General features: G+C 41.8%; 1 pseudogene; it reads left to right on the forward strand.

Annotated features, from left to right (window-relative positions):
* Positions 1 to 23,699, forward strand: part of LOC119321363 — a 35,566-nt pseudogene extending 11,867 nt beyond the window's left edge.
* The last annotated feature ends 2,098 nt before the right edge of the window (positions 23,700 to 25,797 follow it).

Consider the following 25,797-nt stretch of genomic DNA (forward strand, 5'->3'; position numbering starts at 1 on the left):
TGCAATATGCAGATGATACCATCCTTTTCATGGAAGAAGATAAGACAAAAGCAGCTAACCTTAAAAAAATCCTAACCTGTTTTGAAAAAGTCTCAGGCATGAGAATTAACTATTCTAAAAGTGAGCTGATCCCTCTAGGGGTAGATGAGGGAGAGGTAGCATCATTTGCTGAGATATTTGGGTGTACTGTAGGTACTTTTCCCATAAAATACCTAGGAATCCCATTACACTATGATAAACTGAGAAGAGAGGACATCCAACCACTTATAGGTAAAATCCTGAAAAGGATGGATGGGTGGAGAGGGAAGTTGCTTTCTTACTCAACTAGGCTTACTCTGATTAAAGCTTGTTTAGCAAGTATTCGAGTTTATCTGTTATCCTTCTTCAAATTCCCGAAATGGGCCTTAGACTTAATTAACAGTCAATTGGCACATTGTTTGTGGAGTGATTTTGAGGGGAACAGAAAACTACACCTAGCCAACTGGCACTTAGTCTGCATGAAAAAAGAACATGGAGGCTTAGGTGTGCCAAATATCAAAGATGTGAATCTCTGCTTACTTGGGATCTGGGTTAAAAGATATTCTCAAGACAATGGGAAAATCTGGAAGACTATTATAGATAATAAGTATATTAGAAATGCCCCCAATATTTTTGCTAGCAGACCACAAGCAGCCTCAAATTTTTGGCAGGGTGTGATGTGGGCTGCCAAAGCTTTGAAGTTTGGTTATAGATGGAAAATTGGGAGTGGGAGGAAAATCAGATTTTGGGAGGATATCTGGTTTGGGACCTCACCCCTCTCTGTGCAGTTATGGCATTTGTACTCTATTTGCCACCAACAATGTGTAACAGTGTGTGAGATCTGGGATGGGGAGAATATCAAGTTAACCTTTAGGAGAGTGTTTACCACTGCTACGATGGAGGATTGGTACTGCCTTGAGCAGATCATTAAGCAGACCCCCTTTCTAATGAGGATGATGCTATGATCTGGCAGTATGAATCAAAAGGGATTTATACCTCTAGCTCTCTCTATGCTATTATTAACTTTAGAGGTGTAAAGCCTGTCTATATTCCATCCATTTGGTCTTTGGTAGTACCACCCAGAGTGCAGGTCTTCCTGTGGTTACTAGCTCACAATAAACTAATGACCAAAAATAACTTGCTCAAAAGAGGGATAGAAAAACCTCCAGAATGTGTTTTCTGTTTGGAGCAAGAAATGTTAGATCACTTCTTTGATTGTGTGGTTGCTAGGAAAATTTGGAGTGATATATCAAAAAAATGTATTGATTTAGGGTCAAATTACCTATCCATTGCCAGGTTTTGGCCGGCTAACAAGAAACCCACAGCTATGAATGCCTTTGTGGCTTGTGTCTTGTGGAGCATATGGAAAACTAGAAACAACCATGTGTTTAATAATGTTGTCTGGTCTGACTTGAGACAGATATGGTAGCAAGTCTGGAGGATGCTCAAAAACTGGATGATCCTGTACAAAGGGGAAATGCTGGAGAAGTTTCAGCAAATCTTGCTCTGGATATCCAGCATCCTCGCAGCACCCATTCAGTTGACAGGGGGGTGAGTGATGATGAGGTTGACACTGAAGGTGTCTCCCAAGCCTCTAAGCTTGCCAACCTGTCACTGAGGACAGGTGAGGATCTTTGGAAGCAAAGCACTACCCGGGCGCATGATGCCTCATTGAAGAAAGTTGCCCAGACCACACCAAGCCCAGTCACTCCTCTGGAGATGCCTGGCTCGCCGACCCAGCCGCTCAAGAAGATGAGGAGTGATGTTGCAGAGCAAATCAAGATGGCAAGGTTGATGCTGATCACGCGAGACAATGCGACATGGCCAAGCTGTGTTGCCCCCCTGGAGGTGCTGAACCAGAGATGTTGCCCTGGGAGTAGTTGAAATTCCTTAGAGAGTTCACTCTTGATGTAATATAAAGTCTTAAAAAGTAGCGTGGCTGGAGGATGATGTGAATCCTGTTTTCTAGTTTATGGTGGTTTGTGATATCGGAACATGCTTCGGTTTTGGAAGTGTGATGTAAGACTTTGTGGTTTCATTTGCAATGGAACCGGGGGCCTAAAATCCCCTTATGCTCTAAAAAAACTTCAAGGAACGCCGAGCTACTCTCCTCCGGCGACTGTGACATGGCCGCCGCCGGACACACCTAGGACAACCCAAGCAAAGTGGCTATCGAAGAAACTGCACCAATGCCTGATCATGTTGCCGATTCCCGATCTGCACCGGCAGCAGTGAGCTGGAGATAGCGAGATGATGCCGTGGCGGCGCCGGTGTCGGCTGTTGCCGAGGAAAAGGCACCTAGCCCTCCTCCTTGCCACGCTCTCCCGCGAAAGAAGGTGAGTCCCCTCCACGAGAAGATCCTGAAGACGGTGGATGAGCTAAAACCTAAAAGGCGACCTCTCGGAGCTTTTCAGCCAATATCCGGAGGCCAAGCCAAGGACACCACCCCGTCCGCCTCGTTGTCCCAGGGAAGAAGGCCACACCCCTCACCCCACGATCCCTACCAGCAGAGCTCACCATGCTACCGCTGCTGCCGCTCTACGCCATCGCGACAACATGGACAAGAATAGGCAGACCATCCTCTGTGGTATACTGTCGCGGTGATATCGGCGGAGGGCTGAACCGTGCGGCGGCCACGAGGGGCTCTCCACAGGACCATGCCATCATAGCTGCTGCGATCACATTAGTCCTGAGTGCGGTTGCGACAACTGCAGGGGACACTGCTGCCGCCCGTCCAGAGCGCAGGAGCCCGTGTGGCCGACCACCGCAGACGCCACGAAGCGCGCGCCGCCACCGAGGCACCACTGCCAGCCAGTCCTCAAGGGGGCGCCATTCATCATCTATTCCAGCTGCTTCACGCTCGTCTAGGTGCCCGCAATGGCTTCATCGTCGCGAGCACCAAGGTGTGCGACCTACTCGGCCGTGCTCTTCTTTTTAGAAAAGGAGGATGACCCCGGCCCCTGCATCTGGGCGATGCATACGGCCACTTTATTAATTATTTTCACAAGACCTTACAAAGTCATACAACAACAAGACTAAAGTCACCGTCTAAGCAACAATTGTCGTTGCACCTGTCCAATCCATGAAGGGGCGCTGATAGTCTGGGCCTAAGACCAAACAGACATCGCAGCCAAACCTAAACATCTAAGACCTGAGGTCCCAACCAGGATGCCTATCAGGTATGGGGCACCTACCAGTCCGGCGCACTCCTCAACCAGGACGCCTGCCGGGTATGAGGCCACCGCAGCCACCTGCCACCAATCCATCTTCAGCGTTGTACAGTTGCATCTAGCTTGCATGGTCTAGCTACCATCGAGGCTGATGTCTACTACACAACCTTCTTCTTGTAGACATTGTTGGGCTTGCAAATGCACAGGTTTGTAGGACAGTAGCAAATTTCCCTCAAGTGGATGACCTAAGGTTTATCAATCCATAGGAGGCGTAGGATGAAGATGGTCTCTCTCAAACAACCCCGCAACCAAATAACAAAGAGTCTCTTGTGTCCCCAACACACCCAATACAATGGTAAATTGTATAGGTGCACTAGTTCGGCGAAGAGATGGTGATACAAGTGCAAAATGGATGGTAGATAAAGGTATTTGTAATCTGAAATTATAAAAACAGCAAGGTAACAAGTGGTAAAAGTGAGCGTAAACGGTATTGCAATGATAGGAAACAAGGCCTAGGGTTCATACTTTCACTAGTGCAAGTTCTCTCAACAATAATAACATAGCTAGATCATATAACAATCCCTCAACATGCAACAAAGAGTCACTCCAAAGCCACTAATAGCGGAGAACAAACGTAGAGATTATGCTAGGGTACGAAACCACCTCAAAGTTTTTCTTTCAGATCGATCTATTCAAGAGTTCGTACTAGAATAACACCTTAAGACACAAATCAACCAAAACCCTAATGTCACCTAGATACTCCATTGTCACCTCAAGTATCCATGGGCATGATTATACGGTATGCATCACACAATCTCAGATTCATCCAACCAACACAAAGTACTTCAAAGAGTGCCACGAAGTTTCTACCGGAGAGTCAAAAACGTGTGCCAACCCCTATGCATAGGTTCATGGGCAGAACCCGCAAGTTGGTCACCAAAACATACATCAAGTGGCACGTGAAATCCCATTGTCACCACAGATAAGCACGGCAAGACATACATCAAGTGTTCTCAAATAAAGACTCAATCCGATAAGATAACTTCAAGAGGGAAACTCAATTCATCACAAGAGAGTAGAGGGGGAGAAACATCATAAGATCCAACTATAATAGCAAAGCTCGGGATACATCAAGATCGTGCCATAGAGGGAACAAGAGAGAGAACTCGAGAGAGAGAGAGAGAGAGAGAGATCAAACACATAGCTACTGGTACATACCCTCAGCCCCGAGGGTGAACTACTCCCTCCTCGTCATGGAGAGTGCCAGGATGATGATGATGGCCACCGGTGATGGGTTCCCCCTCCGGCAGGGTGCCGGAACGGGCTCCCGAGAGGTTTTTGGTGGCTACAGAGGCTTGCGGCGGCGGAACTCCCGATCTATCTTGATATTCGATGTTTTTAGGGTATGTGGGCTTATATAGGCGAAAGAAGTCGGTCGGGAGGTGCTCGAGGGGCCCATGAGACAGGGGGGTGCGCCCAGTAGGGGGGGGCGCCCTCCTATCTCGCGGCCTCCTCGAGGGTCTTCTGACGTGAACTCCAAGTCTCCTGTGTGATATTCTTCCAAAAAATCACGTTGCCGAAGGTTTCGTTCCGTTTGGACTCCATTTGATATTCCTTTTCTTCGAAATACTGAAATAGGCAATAAAACAACAATATGGGTTGGGCCTCCGGTTAATAGGTTAGTCCCAAAAGTAATATAAAAGTGTATATAAAGCCCATAATCATTCAAAGCAGATAATAAAATAGCATGAATGCTTCATAAATTATAGATACGTTGAAGACGTATCAGCATCCCCAAGCTTAATTCCTACTCGTCCTCAAGTAGGTAAATGATAAAAGAAAGAATTTATGAAGTGTGAATGCTAGAAGGTGCACAAGTTTGATCAATGATAATTTCAATCACCTTTACTAGCATATTTATATGTCATAAAACTTTTAATGATCAAGTAACAAGCAATTACATGTTAAAGCATAGACCATAAACTTTCTTGAAAGCTAGCAAACTTCATTCTTAGTCATCAAAACAATTGCAATTCATCCTATTTTCAGGAAGGGTCTACGTCAGATCTTTAATTTAGCAAACTTCACATACTCAACTATCATATAGTCTTCTACAATTGCTAACACTCACGCAATACTTGTGGTTATGAAGTTTTAATCAGACACAGAGAAAGATTGGGGCTTATAATGTCGCCTCCAAACGTATTCACCTTTGGGTGATGTCAACAATAATAGTCCATGCTAACGTACATCCAATTGGATATATATATATCAGGATCACCCTAACACAAAGTGCTTGCCAAAGGATAAAATGAAAAAAGGGAAAGGTGAAGATCACCTTGACTCTTGCATAAAGTAAAAGACATAAAGTAAAAGATAGGCCCTTCGCAGAGGGAAGCAGAGGTTTTCATGCACTTTTAGGGTTGGATACACAAAATCTTAATGCGAAAGAACGTCACTTTATATTGCCCCTTGTATACGGACCTTTATTATGCAGCCCGTCGCTTTTATTGCTTCCATAACAAGTTCGTACAAAGCTTATTTTCTCCACACTAATAAGTCATGCATATTTAGAGAGCAATTTTTATTGCTTGCACCGATGACAACTTACTTGAAGGATCTTACTCAATCCATAGGTAGGTATGGTGGACTCTTATGGCAAAACTGGGTTCAAGGATATTTGGAAGCACAAGTAGTATCTCTACTTGGTGCTAGGAATTTTTGGCTAGCATGAGGGGGAAAGGCAAGCTCAACATGTTTGAATGATCCATGACAATATACTTTAACTGAGATGTGAGAAAATATAACCCATTACATTGTCTTCCTTGTCCAACATCAACTCTTTAGCATGTCATACTTAATGAGTGCTCACAATTATACAAGATGTCTATGATAATATATTTATATGTGAAATCTCTCTTCCTTAAATATTCTTTCATGAATTGTTCAAATGACTAATACAATGCTTGCTAACCGTCAATAAATTTACAACCTCTACTTCTTAGATGTGAAGTCATTACTCCCCATGGAGTAAGCAAATTAAACATATATAATTTGAGATTTATGACATTCAACTTATTCAACCATTTACTCATAGGATATAAGTGCAGCACAAGAGTAAATGACAAACTACTCCAAAAAGATATAAGTGAAGATCAATGAGTAGCTAAATAATTATGTAACTATGTGAAGACTCTCTCTCATTAAAGAATTTCAGATCTTGGTATTGTATTCAAACATCAAGCAAAACAAAATAAAATGACATTGCAAGGATAGCACAACTCATGTGAAGAAGCAAAAACTTAGGTTCAACCGATACTAACCAATGATTGTTGAAGAAGAAAGGTGGGATGCCTACCGGGGCATCCCCAAGCTTAGATGCTTGAGACTTCTTGAAATATTATCTTGGGGTGCCTTGGGCATCCCCAAGCTTGAACTTTTGTGTCTCCTTAATTCCTCTTATATCATGGTTTCTCTATTTATCAACAGCTTCATCCACACCAAACTCAACAAGAACTCGTGAGATAGGTTAGTATAAACCAATGCAAAACCTTATCATCTTCTACTGTAACAAATTACTAAAATTATTATTCAACATTTCATACTAAATGTCTCTGCATATTTAATACTCATATCCTCAAATAGAATCATTAAACAAGCAAACATATGCAAACAATGCAAACATAACAGCAATCTGCCAAAAAAGTGCAGTCTGTAAAGAATGCAAGAGTATCAATACTTACCTAACTCCAAAAAATATGAGAAAAATACTACGCTGTATAAGATTTATCAGATCTCAATATGCAAAAAGATTCAACATTAGACCATTCTCTGACTTTTCTAGGGAATTTTTTCAACAGCGGTAAACTTTCTGTTTTTAAACAGCAACATGTATACTAGCAAAATAAGCATGGTAAAGGCTATCCTTGACATTTTTATTGAACCTAAATATGCAAAACATTATTCTAACTAACAGAAAGCAAATACTAACAAAAGAAAATGACGCTCCAAGCAAAACACATATCATCTGGTGAATAAAAATATAGCTCCAAGTAAAGTTACCGATGAACGAAGACGAAAGAGGAAATGCCTTCCGGGGCATCCCCAAGCTTAGGCTCTTGGTTGACCTTGAATATTACCTTGGGGTTCCTTGGGAATCCCCAAGCTTAGGCTCTTGCCACTCCTTATTCCATAGTCCATCGAATCTTTGCCCAAAACTTGAAAACTTCATGCACACAAAACTCAACACAAAACTCGTAAGCTCCCTTAGTATAGGAAAATAAAACCACTACTTAAGTACTGTAATGAACTCATTCTAAATTCATATTGGTGTTAAACCTACTGTATTCCAACTTCTCTATGGTTCATACCTTCCGATACTACTCATAGATTCATCAAAATAAGCAAACAACACATAGAAAACAGAATCTGTCAAAAACAGAACAGTCTGAAGTAATCTGTATCAAACGTATACTTCTGGAACTAAATAAAATCTGAACTAAATTGCTGGACCTGAGGAATTTTTCTATTAATCATATGCAAAAAGAATCAACCTAAAAGCACTCTCCAGTAAAAAATGGAAGCTAATCTCGTGAGCGCAAAAGTTTCTGTTTTTTAGAGCAAGATCACATAAATTTCACCCAAGTCTTCCCAAAGGTTCTACTTGGAACTTTATTGAAACAAAAGCTATAAACCATGATTACTACAGTAGCATAATCATGTGGACACACAAAAACAGTAAGGGTAAATATTGGGTTGTCTCCCAACAAGCGCTTTTCTTTAATGGCTTTCTAGCTAGGCATGATGATGACAATGATGCTCACATAAAAGATAAGAATTGAAACATAATGGGAGAATCATGAAGCATATGACTAGCACATTTAAGCCTAACCCACTTCCTATGCATAGGGATTTTCTGAGCAAAAAACTTATGGGGACAATAATCAACTAGCATAGGAAGGCAAAACAAGCATAACTTCCAATTTTTCACCACATAGAGAGGAAATTTGATATTATTGCAATTCCTACAAGCATATGTTCCTCCCTCATAATAATTTTCAGTAGCATCATGAATGAATACAACAATATAACCAGCACCTAAAGCATTCTTTTCATGATCTACAAGCATAGAAAATTTACTACTCTCCACATAAGCAAAATTCTTCTCATTCGGAATAGTGGGAGTATCATAAAAGACTTGAACACTAAAAATTGTTTCAACATTAAAAGAGTAATGTTCAGAAAAAGGGTAATCATAATCATGACAAGTTTTATAAATATAATCATCACTACTTCTTATAGCATAAGTTTCATCACAATAATCATCATAAGTAGCAACTTCGTTCTCATCATAATCGATTGAAACCTCTCCCAAGATAGTGGAATCATCACTAAATAAAGTTGACACTCTTCCAAATCCACTTTCATAAATATTATAAGATTCAACATCCTCCAAAATAGTGGGATAACTACTTCCTAAAGTTGACACTCTTCCAAACCCACTTTCATCAATATAATCATCATAGGTAGGAGGCATGCTATCATCATAACAACTTTGCATATCAAAACTTGGGATGCTAAAAATATCATCTTCACTAAACGTAGCATCCCCAAGCTTGGGACAAACACTAGTTTCAGCAAATATATTCTCAAATATGTCATTCTCATCAAGCATAGCTTCCCCAAGCTTGGGCCTTTTCATACATAAGCATAATCACTCTCATCATTAATAGTATGGATAGCACCAATAGTATAGCAATTATCATCATCACGAGTAGTAGGAGCAACATTATTTAGAAGGGATACCTTTTTACCTTTGTTGCCCCTTCTTTTCCTTTTCTTCTTCTCATTATGTGTGGGTTCAACCTTCCTCTTCGAGCTCCTTATTGACGAGATTGGTTGAATAGAAAGCTCCTCCTTGTTACCTGATTCATCATAAGAAATAATAGGAAGATATTGGGAAGTCTCTTTGTCGGTGTCAAAACCGGCGGATCTCGGGTAGGGGGTCCCGAACTGTGCGTCTAGGCGGATGGTAACAGGAGACAAGGGACACGATGTTTTACCCAGGTTCGGGCCCTCTTGATGGAGGTAAAACCCTACGTCCTGCTTGATTAATATTGATGATGTGTGTTACAAGAGTGGATCTACCACGAGATTAAGGAGGCTAAACCCTAGAAGCTAGCCTATGGTATGATTGTTGTTCGTCCTATGGACTACAGCCATCCGGTTTATATAGACACCGGAGAGGGCTAGGGCTACACAGAGTCAGTTACAAAGGTAGGAGATCTACATATCCGTATCGCCAAGCTTGCCTTCCACGCCAAGGAAAGTCCCATCCGGACACGGGATGAAGTCTTCAATCTTGTATCTTCATAGTCTTGGAGTCTGGCCGATGATGATAGTTCGGCTATCCGGACACCCCCTAGTCCGGGACTCCCTCACTCTTCCCTTTCATTAGTATTCTCATCATCTTCTATTTGCTTTCTTTTCTTTATGTAATTGGCAATATAAGGATTTTCAATGCAATTCACCGCACAATACAAATAAATCTTCTCTAGATCAATATCAAGGAATTTCTTATGGGCAAATTCTGGAAGGTCCTTGAGTAAACGTTTCAATTCTTCGTAACCCAAAAGCAAAGTAAGTTCATTGTAATGAGCAAGGGAGATCAAATCATCACAATTTTCGGACATGATTCAATCATGAAACAATTTGCACAGGAGATGTAAATGACCACGTTCATTGCAAAGTTCACAAGTACGGCAAAGGAACTTCAAATTTTCAGCACTCACATTTAGCCTTTCTTGCAACCATTTAGTTTCTAAATGCTTATGCCTCTTGCAATATATATCTTCTCTATTTGGTGTGTTCATGCAAACATGCACTCCACAAAAGTTGACATGCTCATAAGATATATTTTCATCATGACTAGAGCAATCATCATTAGTACTATGGATATTCAAGGAGTTTATACTAATAACATTGCAATCATGCTCATCATTCAAAGATTTAGTACCAAGCATTTTAAAGCATTCTTCTTCTAGCACTTGAGAACAATTTTCCTTTCCATCAAACTCACGAAAGATATTAAAAAGACGAAGCATATGAGACAAACTCAACTCCATTTTTTTGGTAGTTTTCTTTTATAAACTAAACTAGTGCTAAAACAAGAAACAAAAAAGATTCGGTTGCAAGATCTAAAGATATACCTTCAAGCACTCACCTCCACGGCAACGGCACCAAAGAGCTTAGTTGACGGGGTGTGAGTGAGTGCCGTTTACCTAGCCTCCCCGGCAACAGCGCCAGAAAAGAGCTTGATGTCTACTACACAACCTTCTTCTTGTAGACGTTGTTGGGCCTGCAAGTACACAGGTTTGTAGGACAGTAGCAAATTTCCCTCAAGTGGATGACCTAAGGTTTATCAATCCGTAGGAGGCGTAGGATGAAGATGGTCTCTCTCAAACAACCCTGCAACCAAATAACAAAGAGTCTCTTGTGTCCCCAACACACCCAATACAATGGTAAATTGTATAGGTGCACTAGTTCGGCGAATAGATGGTGATACAAGTGCAAAATGGATGGTAGATAAAGGTATTTGTAATCTGAAATTATAAAAATAGCAAGGTAACAAGTGGTAAAAGTGAGCGTAAACGGTATTGCAATGATATGAAACAAGGCCTAGGGTTCATACTTTCATTAGTGCAAGTTCTCTCAACAATAATAACATAGCTAGATCATATAACAATCCCTCAACATGCAACAAAGAGTCACTCCAAAGCCACTAATAGCGGAGAACAAACGTAGAGATTATGGTAGGGTACTAAGCCACCTCAAAGTTATTCTTTCGGATTGATCTATTCAAGAGTTCGTACTAGAATAACACCTTAAGACACAAATCAACCAAAACCCTAATGTCACCTAGATACTCCATTGTCACCTCAAGTATCCGTGGGCATGATTATACGATATGCATTACACAATCTCAGATTCATCCAACCAACGCAAAGTACTTCAAAGAGTGCCCCAAAGTTTCTACCGGAGAGTCAAGAACGTGTGCCAACCCCTATGCATAGGTTCATGGGCGGAACCCGCAAGTTGGTCACCAAAGCATACATCAAGTGGCACGTGAAATCCCATTGTCACCATAGATAAGCACGGCAAGACATACATCAAGTGTTCTCAAATAAAGACTCAATCCGATAAGATAACTTCAAGAGGGAAACTCAATTCATCACGAGAGAGTAGAGGGGGAGAAACATCATAAGATCCAACTATAATAGCAAAGCTCGGGATACATCAAGATCGGGCCATAGAGGGAACATGAGAGAGAACACGAGAGAGAGAGAGATCAAACACATAGCTACTAGTACATACCCTCAGCCCCGAGGGTGAACTACTCCCTCCTAGTCATGGAGAGCGCCGGGATGATGAAGATGGCCACCGGTGATGGGTTCCCCCTCCGGCAGGGTGCCGAAACGGGCTCCCGAGAGGTTTTTGGTGGCTATAGAGGCTTGCGGCGGCGGAACTCCCGATCTATCTTGATATTCTATGTTTTTAGGGTACGTGGGCTTATATAGGCGAAAGAAGTCGGTCGGGAGGTGCTCGAGGGGGCCACGATACAGGGGGGCGCGCCTAGTAGGGGGGCGCGCCCTCCTATCTCGTGGCCTCCTCGAGGGTCTTCTGACGTGAACTCCAAGTCTCCTAGGTGATATTCTTCCAAAAAATCACGTTGCCGAAGGTTTCGTTCCATTTGGACTCCGTTTGATATTCCTTTTCTTCGAAATACGGAAACAGGCAATAAAACAGCAATATGGGCTGGGCCTCCGGTTAATAGGTTAGTCCCAAAAGTAATATAAAAGTGTATAACAAAGCTCATAATCATTCAAAACAGATAATAAAATAGCATGAATGCTTCATAAATTATAGATACGTTGGAGATGTATCAGACGCCACCACGACGCCAGACAGCTTCCTCCTCCTGCGCGAGTCCATCTCCGCGCATCGGACGCCGAGACTCGACTGTGCCATGCCGCCAAGACCCACCGTCGATGATACTGTTGATGCCACACCACTCCACCTACATGCCATCTCGCGTTGACTCTGAACTACTAGCAACTCCACCACCCTGAGCAGTCCTCGGCCGACACCTTCAAGAAGGAACACGACACCAAAGTGCCATCGTCGCCCAAACAGAGGAACAGAGGCTTTCGCCTGCGTCATGGCAGAGGTGGGGGCGTATGATCCACACCGAAGCCTCCAGAAAGGTAATTAGCACCGAGGGCGTTGACTTTGGTGCGGCCGCCACGCCGGCCTGGAGTTTCCCCCGGATCTATGCCCACTCGCCAGACTCGTCCAGGTAGTATTGACGTCAACTATAGTCGCTACCATAGCCAACACGAACCGGAGTAGATCGAGTCGGAGATGACGCCTCCCATGGAACTCCGGGCGGCCATTGTGGAGCCGCTGTAGCGCCATCGCGTCCACACCGCCCACGCAGCCGTGGGGGGCCCCCCATCTGCACCCGCGGGTGCCGCCCGCCAGGCAGGCCGCACCGCATGCCACGGATCAAGGTCACCGCCCCGAGATCCCCACGCCGCCCGAGGCGCCGGTGGTCAGATCTGAAGCAGATTGACCACAACCACCATAGGCGCACCTCGAACGGCCCCCCACGCGACCACCAGGGCAAGCAGCTCCTACCGTCGCCCCCTGAGACCTCGTTGGCACGCCCCGTCGCCAACGTGCCGCCAACTGCCGCCGAACGCCACCCGCGCCAGGTCCGGTCGCTGCGGGGAGGAGAGATCCCGCCGCCGCCGCCACCAACCGGGCTTTTCCCTACGGCGTGCCCCGGTGGCGGCGGGCGAGAGAGGTGGGAGAGAGGGCTGAGGGCTTGGCGGCGCTAGGGTTGCCCCTAGTCGCCACGCGGGGGCGACCCAGGGGAGAGGAGGGGCTAGAAAGCATAGATCCAAAAAGCTTGAGGGACTTGTGCTCTTCTACTCCTATCATCCTATGGTCCTACCATGACTCGGACAGGAAGAAGCATGTCGACTAGTGCAGCACGGCCGGCTCCTCGCCCACGTCCCACGTCGACACGCGGCCGGACATGTTCTCGTTCGTCGAGGACTTCGCAGCCGAGTACGGGGCGAGCAGCTACTACACCATAGAGGACGACCTGCAAGTGTCGACGAATGATGACCCACAAGTGTAGGGGATCTATCGTAGTCCTTTCTATAAGTAAGAGTGTCGAACCCAACAAGGAGCAGAAGGAAATGACAAGCGGTTTTCAGTAAGGTATTCTCTGCAAGCACTGAAATTGTAGGTAACAGATAGTTTTGTGATAAGATAATTTGTGATGGGTAACAAGCAATGAAAGTAAATAAGGTGCAACAAGGTGGTCCAATCCTTTTTGTAGCAAAGGACAAGCCTGGACAAATTCTTATAATGAGAAAAGCGCTCCTGAGGACACATGGGAATTATCGTCAAGCTAGTTTTCATCACGCTCATATGATTCGCGTTCGTTACTTTGATAATTTGATATGTGGGTGGACCGGTGCTTGGGTACTTCCCTTTCTTGGACAAGCATCCCACTTATGATTAACCCCTATTGCAAGCATCCGCAACTAAAAAAGAAGTATTAAGGTAAACCTAACCATAGCATGAAACATATGGATCCAAATCAGCCCCTTACGAAGCAATGCATAAACTAGGGTTTAAGCTTCTGTCACTCTAGCAACCCATCATCTACTTATTACTTCCCAATGCCTTCCTCTAGGCCCAAATAATGGTGAAGTGTCATGTAGTCGACGTTCACATAACACCACTAGAGGAGAGACAACATACATCTCATCAAAATATCGAACGAATACCAAATTCACATGACTACTAATAGCAAGACTTCACCCATGTCCTCAAGAACAAACGTAACTACTCACAAAGCATATTCATGTTCTTAATTAGAGGGGTATTAATATGCATTAAGGATCTAAACAGATGATCTTCCACCAAAATAAACCAACTAGCATCAACTACAAGTTGTAATCAACACTACTAGCAACCCACAGGTACCAATCTGAGGTTTTGGTACAAAGATTTGATACAAGAGATGAACTAGGGTTTGAGAGGAGATGGTGCTGGTGAAGATGTTGATGGAGATTGACCCCCTCCCGATGAGAGGATCGATGGTGATGATTTCCCCATCCGGAGGGAAGTTTTCCCGGCAGAACAGCTCCGCCTGAGCCCTGGATTGGTTCCGCCAAGGTTCCGCCTCATGGCCGCGGAGTTTCGTCCCGTAAGCTTGCTTATGACTTTTTCCTGGATAAAAGACTTCATATAGCATAAGATGGGCACCAGAGGGCTGCCAGGTGGCCCACGAGGCAGGGGGCGGGCCCCCCACCCTCGTGGGTGGTGGGTGGCCCCCCTTAGGTATTTCTTCCACTAAATATTTTTTATTAATTCCCAAAATGACTTTTGTGGAGTTTTAGGACTTTTGGAGCTGTGCAGAATAGGTCTCCAATATTTGCTCCTTTTCCAGCCCAGAATCCCAACTGCCAGCATTCTCCCTCTTCGTGTAAACCTTGTAAAATAAAAGAGACTAGCCATAAGTGTTGTGACATAATGTGTAATAACAGCCCATAATGCAATAAATATCGATATAAAAGCATGATGCAAAATGGACGTATCAACTCCCCCAAGCCTAGACCTCGCTTGTCCTCAAGCGGAAGCCGATATCGAAGAACATGTCCACATGTTTAGAGATAGAGGTGTTGATAAAAATAAAATACGGATATGAGGGCATCATGATCATTCTTATAACAGCAACATACATATATATTGTCATATGATTTCTTATGCTCAAGTAACAATCTATACATAATGTCAAGTATGATTCAGAAACTTCATTAAGAACTAACAAAGTATAATCTCAGTCATTGAAGCAATTGCAATTAATCATAACATCGGAAAGAGTCAATATAAGAGCTTTTCAGCAAGTCCACATACTCAACTATCATTTAGTCTTTCACAATTGCTAACATTCACACAATACTTATGGTTATGGAGTTTTAATCGGACACAGAGAAAGATAGGGGCTAATAGGGTTGCCTCCCAACCCTTTACCTCAAGGGTAATGCCAACAATAATAGTTCATGCTAACTTACATCCAATTGGATATATATATATCAGGATCTTCCCAACACGAGGTGCTTGCCAAAGGATAAAATGTAAAAGGGAAAGGTGAAGATCACCTTGACTCTTGCATAAGGTATAAGACATAAAGTAAAAGATAGGCCCTTCGCAGAGGGAAGCAGAAGTTGTCATGTGCTTTTTGGTTGGATACACGAAATATTAATGCAAAAGAACGTCACTTTATATTGCCACCTGTGATATGAACCTTTATTATGCAGTTCGTCGCTTTTATTACTTCCATATCACAAGATCGTATAAAGCTTATTTTCTCCACACTAATAAGTCATACATATTTAGAGAGCAATTTTTATTGCATGCAACATGACAACTTACTTGAAGGATCTTACTCAATCCATAGGTAGATATGGTGGACTCTCATGGCAAAACTGAGTTTAAGGATATTTGGAAGCACAAGTAGTATCTCTACTTGGTGCAAGGAATTTGGCTAGAATGAGGGGTAAAGGCAATCTCAACATGTTGGACGGTCCATGACAATATACTTTAACTAAGATGTGAGAAAACATAACCCATTATGTTATCTTCCTTGTCCAACGTCAACTCTTTAGCATGTCATACTTTAATGAGTGCTCACAATCATAAAAGATGTCCAAGATAGTATATTTATATATGAAAGCCTCTCTTTCTTTATTACTTCCTATTAATTGCAACGATGACCAAAACTATGGTTGCCAACTCTCAACAACTTTTAATCATTATACTCTCTATATGTGAAGTCATTACTATTTATAAGATCAATACGATCTCTTTTATTTCTTTTTTATTCTTTTATGCACTTAAGATCATAGCAAGATAGCAAGCCCTTGACTCAACACTAATCTTTATTATATATATAGCTCATGGACTCGATTACATAGAGGGATCACAAAGAAAAACTCAAAACTAATTCATACCAAAACTTTATTCTACTAGATCAAGATATTACCAAAAGGATCGAACTAAGTAAAACGGTAAAGATAGGAGTGTGATGGTGATACGATACCGGGGCAACTCCCCCAAGCTTGGCAGTTGCCAAGGGGAGTGACCATACCCATGTGTTTATGTCTCCTTTGTTGGTGAAGAAGGTGGTGATGATGATGGATAGTCGGACATCGAGCGTAGGAGCCCTTCCAATTTGCGGATAATGCCCTTAAGTGCGATGATATGATCCTTCAACACAATATTTTCCTATGTGAGATACTTGTTTTGTATGCGAGCTAACTCAATCATCTTGAAAGCTTCAACCTCAGTTGGGGTAAATAGGTTAGGAAGAGGTTGAGGGATGTTTTCTTCTTCTGCCGCCGGAGCTTGATCCTCCATGGCCTTCTTGATCCCATCATCCTTGTTGATCTCTCCCGGTTCTTCTCCCTTCAGCTCTATCTTCAATAGCCAAGCATCCTTGTCTTCATTGTTGGAGGAGGGTGACGTCATGATGCCTGGCCTTGACAAATCTGACAGAAAACAACTCGAAACATAGACAGAAGATTTTTGCGTGATACAGTGGTCAAAACCTTCGGGAGATTATATAATGATTTTTTGTCAACCAAAAGAAGTATCATGCAAGAAAATGGAGTACGAAGAGCACACGAGGTGCCCACGAGGCAGGGGGCGCGCCCAGGGGGGTAGGGCGCGTCCTCCACCCTCGTGGGTGCCTCGTGTCCTTCCTGGACTACTTCTTATTTTCCTATTTTCTTAAATATTCCAAAACGGAGAAAAATTGCTATTAGAACTGTTTTGGAGTCGGTTTACTTAACGTACCACATACCTATTCCTTTTCGGAGTCTGAAACATTCTGGAAAGTGTCCCTTATGTATTCCTCCGGGGTTACGGTTTCAATAATATTAGTTTCAACATTTATAGGATTACCTGAGATATAATGTTTGATTCTTTGACCGTTCACCACCTTCGGGTTTGTGCCTTCAAAGTTGTTGATTTTTATGGCACCGAAACGATAGACCTCCTCGATAACATAAGGGCCTTCCCATTTAGAGAGAAGTTTTCCTGCAAAAAATCTTAAACGAAATTTGAATAGCAACACATAATCACCTATGTTAAACTCACGCTTTTGTATCCTCTTGTCATGCCATCTTTTAACTTTTTCTTTAAACAGTTTGGCATTCTCATAGGCTTGGGTTCTCCATTCATCAAGTGAGCTAATGTCAAATAACCTCTTGTCACCGGCAAGTTTGAAATCATAATTGAGATCTTTAATGGCCCAATATGCCTTATGTTCAAGTTCGAGAGGTAAGTGACATGCTTTTCCATAAACCATTTTATACGGAGACATACACATAGGATTCTTATATGCAGTTCTATAAGCCCATAATGCATCATCAAGTTTCTTGGACCAATTCTTTCTAGATCTATTAACAGTCTTTTGCAAAAATAATTTAAGCTCTCTGTTACTCAATTCTACTTGACCACTAGACTGTGGGTGTTATGGAGATGCAATTCTATGATTAACATCATACTTAGCAAGCATTTTACGGAAAGCACCATGAATAAAATGTGAGCCACCATCAGTCATTAAGTATCTAGGGACTCCAAACCTCGGAAAAATAACTTCTTTAAGCATCTTAATAGAAGTGTTATGATCAACACTACTAGTTGGAGTAGCTTCTACCCACTTAGTAACGTAATCAACAGCAACTAAAATATGTGTATACCCATTAGAGGCAGGAAAAGGTCCCATATAATCAAAGCCCCAAACATCAAATGGTTCAATAACAAGGGAATAATTCATAGGCATTTCTTGATGTCTACTAATATTACCAATTCTTTGACATTCATCACAAGACAAGACAAACTTACGGGCATCTTTGAAGAGTAGGCCAATAAAAACCAGATTGCAATACCTTATCTTCAGTTCTGTCTCGAGCGTGGTGTCCTCCATATGCCTCGGAGTGACACTTGCGTAGGATCTGTTCATGTTCATGCTCAGTACACAACGTCTAATAACACCATCTACTCCTTCTTTATAAAGGTGTGGGTCATCCCAGAAGTAACGTCTTAAATCATAGAAGAACTTTTTCTTTTGCTGGTATATGAAACTAGGTGGTATAAATTTAGCAACAATGTAATTAGCGTAATCAGCATACCATGGAGTAGTACGAGAAGCATTTATGTTAGCTAATTGTTCATCAGGAAAGTTATCATTAATAGGTAGTGGGTCATCAAGAACATTCCCTAACCTAGACAAGTTGTCTGCAAAGGGGTTCTCAGCTCCCTTTCTATCAATAATATGCAAGGCAAATTCTTGTAGCAAGAGAACCCATCTAATAAGTCTAGGTTTAGCATCTTTCTTTTCCATAAGATATTTAATAGCAGCATGATCAGTGTGAACAGTTACTTTAGAATCAACAATATAAGGTCTGAACTTATCACAAGCAAATACAACTGCTAAGAATTCCTTTTCAGTAGTAGCATAATTTCTCTGAGCACTGTCTAGAGTTTTACTAGCATATTGAATAACATTTAGTTTCTTATCAACTCTTTGTCCTAGAACAGCACCTAGAACATAATCGCTAGCATCACACATAATCTTAAAGGGTAAATTCCAGTCAGGTGACTGAACAATAGGTGCAGAAATCAAAGCTTTCTTAAGTATTTCAAATGCTTCTACACAATCATCATCGAAGACAAAAGGAATATCTTTTTGCAATAGATTAGTCAGAGGCCTAGAAATTTTAGAAAAGTCCTTAATGAACCTCCTATAAAAACTGGCATGACCTAGGAAACTTCTTATACCTTTAATGTCCTTGGGACATGGCATCTTTTCAATAGCATCAACTTTAGCTTTATCAACTTCAATACCTTTCTCAGAAATTTTATGCCCCAAGACAATGCCTTCATTAACCATAAAGTGGCACTTTTCCCAATTCAAGACAAGGCTAGTATCTTCACATCTCTGCAAAACTCGATCAAGGTTTCTCAAGCAACCATCAAAAGAGGATCCATAAACGGAGAAATCGTCCATGAATACCTCACAAATCTTTTCACAAAAGTCAGAGAATATAGCCATCATGCATCTTTGAAAGGTAGCGGGTGCATTACATAAACCAAAAGGCATATGTCTATAAGCAAAAGTACCGAAAGGGCAAGTAAAAGTGGTCTTTTCTTGATCCTCAGCTGACACAGGTATTTGAGAGAAACCAGAACAACCATCTAGAAAGCAAAAATGTGTATGTTTGTATAGTCTTTCTAGCATTTGATCAATAAAAGGTAAAGGGTAATGATCTTTCTTAGTAGCTTTATTTAATTTGCGGAAATCAATTACCATCCTATAACCTATAATAATTCTTTGGGGGATCAATTCATCTTTATCATTAGGAACAACAACAATACCTCCCTTCTTTGGGACACAATGGACAGGGCTTACCCACTGACTATGAGCAACGGGATAAATTATACCTGCCTCGAGGAGATTTAGTATTTCCTTTCTTACCACTTCTTTCATCTTAGAATTTAATCGTCGATGGTGATCAATAACTGGTTTGTCATCTTCCTCCAATTTTATTTTGTGTTGGCATAGAGTGGGACTAATGCCCTTAAGATCATCAAGAGTATATCCAATAGTAGCATGGTGCTTCTTCAGAGTTTTCATTAATCTTTCCTCTTCCTGCTTTGAAAGGTTAGCACTAATAATAATATGATATATCTTCTTTTCATCAAGATAAGCATATTTAAGAGTATCAGGTAATGGTTTAAGCTCAAACACGGGATCACCCTTGGGTGGTGGAGGATCCCCTAGGATTTCAACAGGCAAGCTGTGTTTCAAAATAGGACCCTGTTTAAAGAATACTTCATCTATTTGCGTTCTTTCATTCAAAAACATATCATTTTCATGGTCTAGCAAATATTGTTCTAAAGGATCAGTAGGAGGCACGACAATAGAAGCAAGACCAATAATTTCATCCTTACTAGGCAATTATTTATCATGGGGTTGTCTACGAAATTTAGCAAAATTAAACTCATGAGACATATCCCCTAACCCAATAGTAACAACATCCTTTTCGCAATCTATCTTAGCATTAACAGTATTCAAGAAGGGTCTACCAAATATAATGGGACAAAAGTCATCTTGTGGGGAACCAAGAACAAGAAAATCAGTAGGATATTTAACTTTCCCACACAAGACTTCAGCATCTCTAACAATCCCAATTGGTGAAATAGTGTCTCTATTGGCAAGCTTAATTGTAACATCTATTTCTTCTATCTCAGCAGGCGCAATATCATGCATAATTTCTTTGTATAGGGAATGAGGTATTGCACTAGCACTAGCACCCATATCACATAAAACATGATAAAATGATCTCCTATTTTAACAGAAATAACAGGCATGCCTACAACAGGTTTATGTTGCTTAGCATCGGGTCTAGCAATTGTAGCAGCTTGATCACAGAAATAAATAACATGCCCATCAATATTATCAGCCAAGAGATCTTTAACCATAGCAATACTAGGTTCAACTTTAATTTGCTCAGGAGTTGTATATGTTCTAGTATTACTCTTACGAACCACAGTTGAAGCTTTAGCATGATCCTTTATCCTAACAGGGAAAGGTGGTTTCTCAATATAAGTAGTAGGAACAATAGGATCATTATAAGTGATAATCTTTTCTTCAACTGTAATAGGTGCAACTACTTTTACTTCAGTGGGAGGATTATATTCAAAACGCTTCTCCTTAGGGAGATCGACATGAGTAGCAAATGATTCATAGAAAGAATCTACTATCTCAGAGTCAAGTCCATATTTAGTGCTAAATCCGCGAAAAGCATCAGTATCCATAAAAGATTTAACACAATCAAACTTAAGTGTCATACCTGACTCCTTACCATCGTCGGAATCCCAATCTTCAGAGTTGCATTTAATTCTTTCCAATAAATCCCATTTGAATTCAATAGTCTTCATCATAAAAGACCCAGCACAAGAAGTATCAAGCATGGTGCGATTGTTGAGAGAAAGTCGAGCATAAAATTTTGAATAATCGTTTCTCTTGAGAGCTCATGATTGGGGCATGAATATAACATTGACTTAAGCCTCCCCCAAGCTTGAGCGATGCTTTCTCCTTCGCGAGGCCAAAAATTATATATATAATTACGATCACGATGAACAAGATGCATAGGATAAAACTTCTGGTGAAATTCCAATTTCAATCGTTTATAGTCCCAGGATCCCATATCATCGCATAGCCTATACCATGTCAATGCGTCTCCCTTCAAAGATAAAGGAAAGACCTTATTCTTAATAACATCATCAGGCATACCTGCAAGCTTAAATAATCCACAAACTTCATCCACATAGATAAGGTGTAAATTGGGATGCAATGTTCCATCTCCTGCAAAGGGATTAGCTAGCAGTTTCTCTACCATATCCGAAGGGATTTCAAAGTAAACATTTTCAGTAGGTTCAGTAGGTTGAGGAGAAACTCTTTGCTCTACTGGTCGGGGTGAACATACCCCGAACAATCCCCTCAAAGAATTAGTTTCCATAGTAACAAGTGACAGTAAATTTCAGCACACTATATAAATGTTTCCTTACCAAGTTCCACTTACCAAAGGTGCTTCACTCCCCGGCAACGGCGCCAGAAAAGAGTCTTGATGACCCACAAGTGTAGGGGATCTATCGTAGTCCTTCGATAAGTAAGAGTGTCGAACCCAACGAGGAGCAGAAGGAAATGACAAGCGGTTTTTAGTAAGGTACTCTCTGCAAGCACTGAAATTGTAGGTAACAGATAGTTTTGTGATAAGATAATTTGTAACGGATAACAAGCAATGAAATTAAATAAGGTGCAGCAAGGTGGCCCAATCCTTTTTGTAGCAAAGGACAAGCCTGGACAAATTCTTATAATGAGAAAAGCACTCCCGAGGACACATGGGAATTATCGTCACGCTAGTTTTCATCACGCTCATATGATTCGCGTTCGTTACTTTGATAATTTGATATGTGGGTGGACCGGTGCTTGGGTACTGCCCTTTCTTGGACAAGCATCCCACTTATGATTAACCCCTATTGCAAGCATCCGCAACTACAAAAGAAGTATTAAGGTAAACCTAACCATAGCATGAAACATATGGATCCAAATCATCCCCTTACGAAGCAACGCATAAACTAGGGTTTAAGCTTCCAGCACTCTAGCAACCCATCATCTACTTATTACTTCCCAATGCCTTCCTCTAGGCCCAAATAATGGTGAAGTTTCATGTAGTCGATGTTCACATAACACCACTAGAGGAGCGACGACATACATCTCATCAAAATATCGAACGAATACCAAATTCACATGACTACTAATAGCAAGACTTCACCCATGTCCTCAGGAACAAACATAACTACTCACAATGCATATTCATGTTCATAATCAGAGGGGTATTAATATGCAGTAAGGATCTGAACAAATGATCTTCCACGAAATAAACCAACTAGCATCAACTACAAGGAGTAATCAACACTACTAGCAACCCACAGGTACCAATCTAAGGTTTTGGTACAAAGATTTGATACAAGAGATGAACTAGGGTTTGAGAGGACATGGTGCTGGTGAAGATGTTGATGGAGATTGACCCCTCCCGATGAGAGGATCGATGGTGATGATGATGGTGATGATTTCCCCCTCTCAGAGGGAAGTTTCCCCGGCAGAACAGCTCCGCCGGAGCCCTAGATTGGTTCCGCCAAGGTTCTGCCTCGTGGCGGTGGAGTTTCTTCCCGTAAGCTTGCTTATGATTTTTTTCCAGGGTAAAAGACTTCATATAGCAGAAGATGGGTTCCGCCGAAGCCCTACCCCCCTGGGCGCGCCCCCACCCTCATGGGTGGTGGGTGGCCCCCCTTAGGTATTTCTTCCACTGAATATTTTTTATTAATTCCCAAAATGACTTTCGTGGAGTTTCAGGACTTTTGGAGCTGTGCAGAATAGGTCTCCAATATTTGCTCCTTTTCCAGCCCAAAATCCCAACTTCCGGCATTCTTCCTCTTCATGTAAACCTTGTAAAATAAGATAGAATAGCCATAAGTATTGTGACATAATGTGTAATAACAGCCCATAATGCAATAAATATCGATATAAAAGCATGATGCAAAATGGATGTATCAACGAACTCGCCCTTTGACACTGTGATCATGGAAGGGGGGAAGATGGCGGCACAGCCGCACAGTCACAGCCTGCATCGTCTCATGGAGTATGGCTCGGCGAGCGAGCTGCTGTTGCGACGCTCTCCTAGCGTCTACGAGTATGGGAGCTTCGACAAGAGGTCGACGCGTCTGTCCAATGCGAGCAGGCGGTATGAGGACAGGAAGGGGAAAGGCTTCTTCAGGGGTTACATCGGGAATATTCAGTGATTGTTACTTCCCACGCATGCGGGCTCCTGCGGCCTAACCAGGTGCATTTTTTGGCGAATTCGCAAAAAAACTCGAATGTCTGCGTATTAATGTTGTTGTGACAATGTGGCCAATCAACGCCAAGTGGATCTAGTGGACCTATGCCAAATCAAGATACATAGACAAAATCGTATTTTGGAGCATATGTGAACCCTTAGAGCAAGTTTAACGATGGTATTTCTGGTATTTTCAACAACATTGACTAAAGTGACCATCGGCATAAGTTATAGGACCCACAGTGAATTTTTCTCTTTCTGAATTTCCTGTATGGACTGAGACTGGGAGAAAGAGCCAGCAGCGTACGGAACATTCTCAATTCTAGCTATAGTAAAATCATCATCCTGGCTAAGCTACACGCCCCCATTGGGAAAATTGCAAAATCGGATGATCTGGATGATGAATCCCTTCCGTAGCTATCAACCTCACACCTTTAGTTCAACCTAGCAAGACCGTCAGACTGGAGGGTTGAAGAATACTGGCTTACTACCCCTGGCCCGATGCCATGAACGAGACGGGGAAGAAGGCGGTGGCTCGCTCGAAGCTCGCTCGGCGGTGAAGGTGGGACACTAGACATGAGCGCTCTTCTACACGACAAATCTCGACAGCCTCGATGCACCAACCACCTCAAGGACATGAGCGCCACCGCTGGGGCCGATAAATAGCGCGCTTTGCACAAGAGGGGGTCCCTTTTCTCTTGATCCCCACCCCCCTATTGGGATAAGGTTGGTGCAAACAAAGAAAATCGGCTAGATGAGGGGGAGAAGGCGACCGGCACACGACGTGTCGATGAAGTCGGCAGCCAGGGGAGAGGATGTGACCGTCGTCGTCACAGAATCATGAGGAAGAGAGGATGGGAAGAAGCGGTGCAGGCTGCGTCGTTTTTCGGGAAAAACCTGATGATTTTTTTACAAAATATTGTTTGTGACAAGCTTTTCCGGACGGAGGGAGTACTTTTCAATAGAAGAAGTAATTTCATAAGCACCCTTAAAAGCAACAAATTCTTTAATTTGTTCAATATCATAATAACTATAAACACTTCTAGCATAAAAAGGTAAGATTTCATTATCATTAAACTCATATCAATAGGAAAGGTATTTCTTAGTGTCCTTTTTGAGTAGCAAGTAAAATCATATATTAAGAATAAATTCCAAGCATACCAACACAATATTTAAATTTGATCCCATAAATGTTTCCGGTTTTGAGACAAGTGATAATCCCTAAAGTATTTTCAGTGATCCAAGGTATCTCCCATTATCAACTTGAATGGGTATTTATCAGGATTATCAAAGCAGTGTTTAATTTTTTCCACATAACCAACATCGAGGGTTTTAGGAGATTCCCACCTCCATAAGTAGCAAGTACAACTATTTTTTTGGTATTTTATGTTTTCTACCCATAACTAAAGATAGAAAACAAGAACATAAAATAAAAATTACTAGAGATAAAGCCAACAAGTGCCTACGAGAATATTCATCCCACACTATTGTTCATGGCAACGGCGACAGAAAAAGTCTTGATAACCCACATGTATAGGGAATCTTTTGTAGCCTTTTTCAATAAGTAAGCTGTCGAACCCTATGAGTAGTTAAAGGTAGAATTAATGTTCTGTTCAAGTGTATCGAACACCGATACAACTCTACGCACACTAACATTTGCTTTACCTAGAAACAAGTAATAACATTAGAAATACTTTGTAGGTGTAGCGGGATAAGTTTGCAAAATAATAAAGAACGTGTAAATAAAAGTTAGGTGTTCTTTTAATAAAAGAACAATAAAATTGATATAGCAAGTGGGGAAAAGTGGTGGTAGGATTTGCGTAAGTGTTCCTAAGCAATTGTCTAAGTTACTAGACCGATAGCAAAAAAAAATTGTGGGAGAGGTAGCTGCTAGCATGTCATCCCATACTTGTAATTTTATGCACTTATGATTGAAACTATTAGCAAGCATCCGCAACTACTAAAGTTCATTAAGATAAAACCCAACCATAGCATTAAGATATATTGGTCCCCCTTCAATCTCGTATGAATCAGTTTCTATGGCAGGAAGAAGTTTCCACCAC

This window comes from Triticum dicoccoides, chromosome 6B (assembly GCF_002162155.2).
Source record: "Triticum dicoccoides isolate Atlit2015 ecotype Zavitan chromosome 6B, WEW_v2.0, whole genome shotgun sequence".
NCBI lineage: Eukaryota > Viridiplantae > Streptophyta > Magnoliopsida > Poales > Poaceae > Triticum > Triticum dicoccoides.